Below are 9,843 nucleotides of genomic sequence, written 5' to 3'. Positions count from 1 at the left end.
ATCAAGTGAGAATAAAGGGATGAGAAATGAGAACAACGTGTAAAAGATCTGGCACCCTTGCCAGTTTGACAAATATGCTGTAAAACCAGAATCAAATAACTTCCCCAGCCAGAGGTAAGCAGGACAATCTTTTTAGTCAAGCATTGTACTGAGAAGAAATGCAGCAGAATCCTAGAAAACACAAATCTAGCTGGTTTTTTTTTCTTAGACAGTGTAAATTAGTCATAAGATCATTACAAAGACCTGTAGTTGTAAAACCTAGATAAATATAAATTATAAAGCACTTAATACATTTAAAATCCACAAGAGGGCAGGAGCACAGGTGAACCGGTGAATACAGAAAATACGTACAGATGCATGCAAGGTAAAAGGAAGCTAGACCATACGTTGCTCAAGACCCTGGTGTTCTGAAATATGTGGGTTGTTTTTTTTTTTTTTTTAAAGAGAAATTTGATCAGTTACTAGGGAAAACTCGGCTCATAACTGCATTTATATTCCTGATTCCATTTACTTAAACATGTAACCTTGCCATATGGTGAAAATATGATTCCTATTAACCAGCTTCAGACAGTTCTTTATTTATTCTGAAACTGGCCCGCTCTGGTTCCACAGATATCAGAATGACCACAATTTTGGTCATTCATATTTGTGCACTGATTTCAGCTGGAAAGTTGTTAATCGCTGCCAATGATATAATGACTTTAAAAGCACACAGAGGAAGCCTGCATCCTTTACTCGGCAGTGATACGATCAGTTTGTGCAACAGCTAGCCCCACTCAAAGTTGCAACTGGAGAATTTCATTTCTCACATACAGTATCTGAGGCTGTTTGCTGACAGGACTTAGAACAGATTATGCAAATTGTCCTAAAGTGACTTAGAAGCCTAAAACTCATCTTCAAAGGACATTCAAGTATTCCATACTACAGCCATAAATAGACTCAGTGACTGACATACCTAACTCTTAGATGTTCTTTCAGCCAACAGAACTCGCAGTCCCAAATTACATGCTAAGACCCATCTTGTAAAACACACGGAAACAATTAGATAAGAAAGCACAGCAGAGAAGTTGCTTCATGTAATTAGTATAAAGTTAGAGGAAAGATTAGGCCCTTCCTTTCGAAGCAGGGATGCACCTACTCCATTAGGGATTCTCTACTCTAAATCCTTCCCTGTATAGCACCCAAGTAAAGCCAAAATTATACTAGATAGAAAACCGCCCACTACAAACTCTCTGATAAATAACTATTATCTAGAAGATGAAAAAATGGTTTTCAGTTCTCATTCTTCTTCATTACAGCAAGGAGTCAGATCTAGCTTTCTGGAAATCCAGGCCACAGGGCAAACATCCATTAAGTATGGAACTATCCAAGCCTCAAAAGGCCTGCAAGCGAACGTAGGCTCAGTTGTCACACGCCTCATAAACTCCCTCTGCATCATGTTTACATGAAAAAGCCCCTAGTGCCTCTAAATTTTTGCCACTGGTCAAGCACGCAGTCCTGAAAAGCACTTCAAATTTTGACAGACTGGAACATTAGCAAAATCAGTGTGAATTGGGCAAGTAAAAGTCTACTCATACATATGGATGCTCCTGCCAGTCTCTAGACTTAGAATGCTCATCCTGTGCTTTTTAACAGGGTGTTCAATGAACCTTATCAACTAAAGGTCCTTCTTATTTGCGTCAGTTTTTCCTTACGAACACAAGACGGAGACAAAAAGCTCCCAGGCTAATACGCAGACAAGGTTTTCATCCTTCCACTTCCACATATATAAAGGTGGACCTGATTTGGTTTGTTTTGTCAACACGTAAAACTTAAATTATAAATATAACATCCCTCTCCTACTGTGTGCACATTTCGATCTGTTTATGTGCACTCCTACACATATAAACTTTAACCTATATATTTTTCTTGTGCTTATTCTAAACGGTGATCTCTATAACTCTACACTTGCATACATACTGACTATATTCCCTTCTTTTCCTACACCATTATAAATCAACTTTCCAAACTTAAATTAAGGTAGTATGAGATGAGAACAAGAAAACGTTTTCAGTTTTCTCACACAGAGTGCCTGTGAATATACTGCCAAAATCTATAGCAGCTGTGGATTCACGTAAGGTAAGTCTGAAATGAAACATAGACCAAAGGACTCATCTGCGATCTATTTTGCTTGGTTTTTATAAAATATTATTCTTTATGTCTGGGTCTTCTCAAAATATGTCATGAGAAATACTGAGTAGAAAAAGAGATGGCAAAAGCAATCATTTTATCCAGCCAGGATTTGCTTTTGGAAAAAGCAACGGCTAATGCCACAGCCCTTTTCAGTGCAGAGCAAACATATAGCTCTAAATTCTTTTAGAATGAATGTCTTCATAAGCTATTTTTATCTTTCTGAAAAAATCTTCTCAAGTAAAACATCTAAATATTTATTCTCTATTGGTAAAGAGATGAACTATGGCTAAAATGAACCACATCCTTGTGGATATGACAGTAGCCCATATCCTGACCGGACCCAGCTGAACTCTAATTTAGGAAATCGCACAATTAACCATAAGAAACATGCAATTCACTACTGCCTAGACTTTTATATTCACAAAGGAAGTCACCAGCAATTACGAAAGAAGTCTGCTAGGAAATGCATTAAGTTTTCCTAAGCTTAATGCGTTTATTCATCTCATTAGATAACTTGCTACAAAGATTAGAACTAGGGTCAGGACTAACAATTCACAATCCTCACTAAGGATGCCACAATCTGACTCTCATTCTTCTTTTTCTGGAAAAATCTTCCCTTATATTTTTAACTGGAAACTAGTTGCTTTACTGGCTGTAAGAGCTGTACTTCTGCTCACTGACAGTATTTTGATTTGCACAAGTAAGTGCATGGTTGAACGGGAAAATACCATCTGACATTGTTAGTCCTTTATAAAGAAAACTAATCATGAGCTAATCCTAAAAGATATCATTCCGATAAAGGACAGGGAAAATTGAAGCCAATCACACGGCTGCTAGCTAGCAGACAGAAAGCTCAGCAGGATGATTCTTTGTAAGACTTTGTGATTAGAAGCAAGTTAGGTAACCTCAGCTGACAGCACAGGTACTGCTTTGCTACAAACAAGTTGCAGTTATTCATACTGGGGGAAAACAATCTTTTGAATTTTTTTTTTCCTAGAACACTGGGATGTTAATTCCTTAAGTTTAAAAAGTAACCAGCAAACCTGTGTACTAATCAGTGAATTTTCCATCTGAGAACAGCTGGCTCTATATCAACAGGCAGCCCCTTCATCTCTCAGCAATTAGCTGAATGGCATTCACAGTTTTTTGGCAACATGGTAGGCCTGCTTTCTACTGACTGACTTCTACAATCAGGAAAACAAACACAAAGCCCAAATCATGAATGTCATAGCTTTTCCCCACTGCAATCCTCATTTGCATTCTAAGATTATATTCATTTTAGCATACTTGCAAACCTCATGAGAAGTATCAAAGCAAGAAGAAATCATTGCTTTGCAGACATCCTTGCTCCACTGTAAGGGGACATGCAGAAGAATTAACGGATACTTTGTTTTGTAGGTCAATCAAGCAGGCCACGCCACGGCTGGGGGGGAGGTGCCGCTTCAAGTCCGGGGGTTCCTCAGCAGGTTGCACCAGGCACAGCGTGCCGCCGCCACGGCGCTCCGCAAGGCGAGCGCACCACAGCCAAGCCGGTGTGCCGCTCCGGTTACTGCTCCCGGGGGGCGCGGAGGGGGGTACTCACATGTCCACTGGTGTTAGTAGCGGTGAGGACAGGGGGGAAATCCCTAGCTGCCAGATCAGGGGGCATGGCAGCGCTAGCGGTCTCACAGCCTGCTGGGGCAGAGACCTTCTCTCGAGGGGCAGGGGGAGGGCGGAGAGAGTCTTGGAAAAGGCCGTCGAGGTGTCCATGTGCCCCTTTTATAGCTATCGCCTCCGCTTTGGGACCGCAGGCAAGTGATTGGTCGAGTTTGTCTAGACCCCCGCTCTTATTGGTCCGTTTTCGATCCCTAATTATAACGCGGAGCTGTTGGCAGGCTGCCGTGTAGACCCGCCTTCCTTCTGGAAGGTTCTGCCTGATTGACAGGTACTGGCTCCTAGGGCACCTGTTCGCCCTCCCGCACTGATTTTAAACGGTGGCAGCGGGAGATTTCTCCGGGGTCACAGAGAGGACAGGGTGATTAACACCTTATACCCCTTGTTTAATAAAAACCATTTTCCTAACTTTACCCCTAAGCCAAATCTTCCATGACAACGCTCAAATGCCAAGCAAGGGTATGAAAGCTCAGTCCTCACCACCCTTTACCTGGAATAACTGAATAAATTCAACAACCTTTCCTCTGATGTGAAAAGAAAATAAAGGAAATGTCCTTTATGTAAGCTGCCAGCATGACCTGACAACATTTAGTTACAGACGAACTAAACTCTGTGCTTGAAATCAGAAGGGATAGTAGCAAGTAGTCCTGGTTAGAAACAGCAAGCTCCAAAAACAATCAAAAAGGATGCATCTTGTCTTTTTTGTAAACAGTAGTGCGATTTTACTTGAATGAATAATCCATCTTCCTCTTGAATTTGCTAGATTTAGTTTGATCAGACAGATAGTTTCAATGTCAGTTTTATTATCCAAAGTTTTTTATAATTTCATTCTAGGTGATTAAAAAAAAAAGGAAGAAAAAGCAAAATCATGATCTATAATCACAAAACATTGCAGCCCTGTCCAAAAGGCAGAATTCCTATTTAATCTCAAACTATTACTGTTTTTCCCTTATATTATCTCAGCAGATTCAATCTCCAATCTACCCACTATGGAACCAAACTAATTGCATGCAGATGCGGAAGATGACATAGAGAACAATCTTTCTGATTTTTATTACAGTATAAATGACCTCTGTTTAAAAAGTGAATATATACCACAAAAAAAAAAAAAAAAGACAAATGAACTTTCAAGTTTTATAACGTACAGGAAAAAGATGAGAGATTTTTCAAAATAACTTTGGTGCTTTTGACTTGCAAGTTGATTCATAACCAACCTTGAATTTGGCAGATGTCATTTGTTAAAGAATATGTTAAAGTGTGAGGCATGACACAGACAGAAAACGACCATAATGTTAGCACCAAAGAATTAACCTGAATAATGCTGCAGTGAAGGTCTCTAATCCAGCAGCAACATCACCTGTTGTAGTACTTCCTCCCAGTTTCGTTTGAACAGCTGTTAAACTGTAAACAAACTTGTGGATTTAAGGGCTTAAGGTCTTTCTCTTACAGAAAAAGAACAAAAAAATCTTTTGTTAATGATCTCTTTTTGCTAAATGCCCTTCTCAAAAAGAAACACCAATGAAAACAACCTCTTTTCAATTACTGCTCAGCCAAGAACATGGATGCTTCACTACGCAATGAACAGAAGCAGAGAAACGTGAAACACAATTACTCAGAGTTTACTACTGGCTGGATCACTTGATGCTAGTTGCTATACAAACACACTGAAAGACATTTTCATTACTTTAGGGAGTTTACAGTCAAAGGGTATGAACCCAGGATCAAATGTGTTTAACGTGTAGCTGCTGAAGAAGTTAACTGTATTGCTCAACAGCTGAACCACCATAATTAACCATGCATTTACTCTTAAGGCCTACGAATCTTACACAGATAGAACCAACATGGCATATTACATAAAAGCCCTCTAGAGTTTTGCCTGTTTTTCTTTAAAAACAAACAAACAGGCAATTTCAAACTGGGGCATCTTCTGGATATCTGTAGCCGCATTACATTCAGAGCTCTCAAATCCTAGTTTGCCAATGAGATCCTGCTACCCTGTCAGTAATTATCAGGCAATGCTCCTATTATTACTATTATTTCTATTACAGCAACTGATCAAAGGCAAGTGCAAGTGGCTTAAACAGAGAGAAAAGAGATTTTGTCTTGAAGAGGCCTAAGCCTAACTAGGAAAGAGCAGTGATGAGAGAAAAAGAAGAAAACAAAGAGATAAGCAATTTGTCCAAGCAGCATGCAGGTCACCTGCAGATCCTAGAATATAATACCCTTACTCTTCTGAGTTCCTCAAGGAAAAGGTCTCAGTCTGCGGTTCTATTAAAATGTCTTCTCAGCTAAATGTCGTTTGTTGTATTTTTAAAGACAAACATTTCAACTCACTTCTAACTTACACTCAGGTGACTCTACTGATTCAAAGAGGAACTGTTTTCCATTTACACTTGCATTTGTTCTGAACCGAGTTCCTGATTACCAGGGCATCCTGTTAAGCAAGCCCTTAAGAATTTAACTCAGTTTTGGGATTTCCGTGAATTCCATTGATTTCAAGAAGGCGGCAGAGAATCAGGCTTCAGAGCTCTAGAGAACTGCGATCTCACCTTTTCAGACTAGACTGTCTTTTATATATCTTATTACAATGACAGTGCATGTATGTGTATGCATATCTGGTCTATGAAACGCTTGTGAGATCACACTGTTTCAAAAATCTAAGCAACAACTCTACTACTTTTATCTTATTTGAACGGAAGAATAATGCCAAACAGCAGCTTTTCTGTGGGCTAGCTGTTGGAAGGACGTCATGATCTGATGGACTAACCCTAGGATGTTGGGTTTTTTTTTTTTTCCCCTTCGAAAACATCTGATCTGAGATTTCCGTTGGACAGCAGAAAAGTGAGAGGTATCTAGATCGTTTATTCGAAATAAACTGTTTCACTTTGTATGTACTATGCATTTCACGTCCATTACTAACACAGCATAACTAACGTCTTAAAATCCTATTCCACTGAGGACACAGAAGGACCTAGAGCAAAGAGAACCCTCTCATCGTTCAGCTGTTGCTGGTTACAACTGATCATTGCATAGACAAGGCAAAATGACTGTGTTAACCAGAATCTCAAGAAAACTGGTGAAAGCTCCACTTTAAAAAGACCATACTTCTTGATAACAAGCTCCTTGCACATTCCTACTGCACACTCATATCAAAGGTTAATTGTTTCTAAGCTATAGAGCATTTGCCACCACTTTTTGGAAGGGGCACACACTCAGCATCAAAACATATCGCCAAATACGTTTCTACTAATAAGTGAAACGCTACATTGTTTTGGTTTTGTTCCTCCATTTTCCCATCTAGATTTTTCCGAGGTGATCAGGCCCAGGACACATGCAGTGATGGAGATCCAAGAACGTTTTCTTGCCTACCTCAGCTGGAATCCAGGGAGAGAAATGGATCATCAAGCTCTTTCCCTCTCTCCTCCACCTGTGACATGGGTGATTGTTTCCTCCTGGTTTCTTTCATCAGTGGAGGGTGATGACAGTGCATATGTCACACACAGCCTCTGAGCACACTTCTGTTGTAACATGAGACACAGCTGAGGTTAGCAACTCAAAGGTGAATGCTACTTAAACATAACAAATAGGGTATGGTGAAAGTGATGTTTAGCATATCACCAAATGCTCTGCAAACACTGTGTTTGCTAGTATACCATTTGCCCGTATTTACAGGATATTACAGATTCACTAGCAGCTTACAAGGGAATGGGAAATAAAATAGACTTCAAAAAACGGACAACAGCTATTTAACAAAATTAAGACTGGTAGTCTCAGGTTGAAACGTCAAACGAATGATTTTCCATGTCAAAGAGACCGCTCATCAGTGACAGCTTTTCAGCTGTTACAGTGCATCCTTACACTACTCCATCTTCCTGCTGTGCCACAATACGTATAGGCAAGTGATAAAAACAATAGGGTGGCAGAATTCAAACTTGTTCAATTAATATAACTCTACAGCTATAACAGCTATCATATTCTGAACTAGCACTGTCTTCCTGGGAAACTATTATCCACGTTACATAGCTAAAAATGTATAGTCTATCAGAGAAAAATCACACCTATCCACAGCACTACCAACTACCTTTGCCCAGCAGAAGACAATATTTGTATTGCCTCTGCCTAGGTTAGGGAGCTATTTTGAAGCTTTCTGCCTGTTTGGACACCCCCATCCTCTCCCCCACCCCAGGTATGTACGTAGGTGAATGCAGAGGAGTTTGTGCACTTTTCTTTCCTAGGAAGTTACTTAGCTATATATTCCTTATTTTTGGCGGAGGAAATTACATTAAAAAACAACAGGCAGAGCGCAATAGGCAAATTTCACTGTGATAAATCCTGTACTTTCATGCAAGGAATATTTATATAACTGAATTTAAAATGTTTTAGTACCACCTGATTATATACTGACAACAGCACACTGGACTCATTCTTCCTTAAAAGTAATGCTTTAGAGGGACTGATTATGCTATGCCTTTCAAACTAAAATTCCTGTGGGTGGCTGCCAACACAACTGACAGCTGAAAGACCATTTGCAAATGATATCTAAACCAGACACAATAGACCTATACATCTCAGATTACACTTGCACAGAAGCCATGGCTTATAAAGCAGTATTTGAACCCCAGGCTGGACTACTGGATTTCAGCTAGAAAGGGCTGAAACCTTCCATTGGCACGTGTATGCCAGCACAGTGACTTTCCTTATAAGGTACCATGATGCATGAAACAGGGCAGACGGCAACAGCAGGAGAAATTTTTCTATCCTCTTCTAACTCAGAACAGTAAAAATGAAAAGCAAACACACACACCCAACACCAACACCAACTTTCAACTTTAGATTTGGACAGTTCTTTTACTTCTCCTAGCCTTCAAGAAGGAAACATTTGTCTTTTCAGATGATGAAAGGTTTTTCCTTGGTCAGAATACTCTTAATTTCTTCCCTGATATTTGTGCATTTGCTTAAGTCATTGGTGGGAGGAAGGAAAGGAGGCAGAGGAAAGTTTTTGGTTTTGGTTTTTGTTCTTTTTTTTTTTTTTTTAAATAAAGACTGAGGTACTGAATCTAGCACTCAAACAACTCAACACAACAGTTTTATGAGGTAATTTCTTTGGGACCCTGCGAATATTTTGTATGATCACAAATTATGGCATCAGATTCACAAAAAGTTAATTTTATGCACTGGGAACAGATCTTTGTAAATTAAACTAAACTATAATTAGAGGTCTTTGAAGAATAGTGGCATAGGTGCATATAAACACAAATTTAGAGCATAAAGGTTGCAATTTAAATCACAGACCAGAAACTTATAACAACACCACAAATTTACTCACAGAATATGCAAATATTTTGACTAAACTATGTCCCTATATTCAAATATAACAAAACAAAATGCCCAGTTCACATGTTAACTTACCCTATTTTCGCCTTTTTCTTATTTCTATTTTGGAGCTGCTACTGGAAACTAAAAGAAAAATCAAATCCTTTCCAATCACATAGACAAAACAGAATTATAAAATATCATTTGTGCTTGCTAATCTTATCATATTAAAGATTTGTATTAGCTTCTGGCTGTATATCTGACCAGAATAGAAAGTGCAAGGAACAAGCGAGTTTGCAGCTGTTCTTATCATTAGCGATGGAGTTCCCCCCAAGAAGGGTTAACTGCAACACAAAAATAAAGAGAACAAATTGACTGTTATGATCTGCAGAAAATTATACAATGCAGGAAAAAAAAAATCACAGCCTTCTCAAATAGCTGTGTCTACATGTTATCTCAGTATTGTCTCTATAGCTTTTCACGTCATCCTGCAAGGCACCACTTATTAAAGAAAAGTCAATATTTTAACTAAAGAGGATGTCTGCCATTTGCCACATTAAACAGTAAAGTGAAACACAGAAACACAAAAATCGGCATTTACTTCTATACCAACAGGTTTCAATTTCCCATTTCTCAAAATTGGCTGAAGGGAATTTTCTCTACCTTTTCCAAAGATCATATCGACTGGGAGATAGCTGTCTTAAA

The sequence above is a fragment of the Struthio camelus genome, chromosome 4, assembly GCF_040807025.1.
Source record: "Struthio camelus isolate bStrCam1 chromosome 4, bStrCam1.hap1, whole genome shotgun sequence".
In the NCBI taxonomy this organism is placed as follows: Eukaryota; Metazoa; Chordata; class Aves; order Struthioniformes; family Struthionidae; genus Struthio; species Struthio camelus.
The sequence above is the reverse complement of the archived record's forward strand: the minus strand, read 5'-3'. Positions refer to the sequence as shown.